This window comes from Gossypium arboreum, chromosome 7, assembly GCF_025698485.1.
Source record: "Gossypium arboreum isolate Shixiya-1 chromosome 7, ASM2569848v2, whole genome shotgun sequence".
NCBI lineage: Eukaryota > Viridiplantae > Streptophyta > Magnoliopsida > Malvales > Malvaceae > Gossypium > Gossypium arboreum.
The window spans coordinates 90,036,142-90,037,635 of NC_069076.1; positions in this window are offsets into that span (position 1 = coordinate 90,036,142).

Sequence of the window (1,494 nt, forward strand, 5' to 3'; positions counted from 1 at the left end):
AGTGGCCGGCCATAATGATGGTTGATGGATAACATATGTTTTATTTAAGTATTATAATTAGTAATGGCTTTATTTTTGAAATAATAATAATTAGTAAAATAAGAAAAGATGATAAAATAATGGATGTTCATCTTTCTTTCTTCATTGCCGAATTTGAGAAAGAAAAATATTGAAGAAAAAGCCAAGGCATTCGGCCATGGTTATCTCCATTTAAAGGTATGTAATGTAAATTTTTTTTGTAATTGATTATGAAATTAAATTGATAAATACATGGCATAGTTAACCCATGGTTTAAATTCATGAATCAATGAACAAGTATCCATTCGGCAAGTGCTAAATTTGTGTTATTTTGATAAGTTTTTGGGAAGATGTTAGTTATATGTTAAGTAGCTTAAATGATGGTTGTATAAGTTGAATTCATGGTTGAAAGGTATGAATTGAAATTGTCGTATGTATGTATATGCATTTTGGAAAGAAAATGTTGTTGTTAATTGAGTTTTTTTATATATATATATGCACATTCGGTCATGGGGGGGGATAAGATGAATTTAAAATGTTAAATATTGTTTCTAAGATTTGTTAAATTGTTGTGGTCATTGCCGAATATATGTTTAGTTAAAGAAAAATTTTATAGTGTTTGTGTTTGTGTATGTGAACTAGATATTTAATGGATATTCAGCAAAAAAAAAAGGGTTAAAGGTTAAGTCATAAGAATTTTGGGTGATATACATATTTGGACATTAGGGTTATATGTACTTTGGCTATGTGAGTTATGTGTTAAGTAAGATATTTATTTGATATGCATATTCGGTCATTGTTTGGCAAGAATGAAACCTATGTGCAATTTGCTACATTTGATCATGAAATGGAAATTGTATATGAAAGCTAAGTTTGAGTGGTTAGGGCCGAACGGGGTATATAAGATATTAAGGCATGCTATAATTATATATAGGTGTATACGTGGTTATGCATGATCAAGTAATCGATTAAATTGTGATAGTCACACATAGGTATAAATATATATATATACCTTATGTATGTACCTTGTGACATAGAGACATTCGGATATACATATACATATATATATATATATATATATATATTATATAGTTAAATTCATGTATAGGAAAGCATGGTAAGTTATGTGAATCTTTGTTTGTGTATGCGAATTAGATATTGATATAATAAGCATGAAATCGAGTCACGGCACATTTTATAAAACATAATATGCATTGAAGTTATATGTTTGCCAAATGTGACTATTAAATAATCAAAGTTGAGTAAGTAATTAAACAAATTCATTTGTTTAAATTTAAAGCTCAAGAGCAAAGAGGAACTAAATCAGATAGGGGAAAGGAGAAAGCAATCGAGTAGCCTATCCGCAACTGTTCAAAACATCCGAGGTAAGTTTTGAGTAATCGTCTATAGTATGAAATTGATGATGCCTTGATATATATATACCAGATGAATTTTGATCTCTTTTGGTTCTAGTTG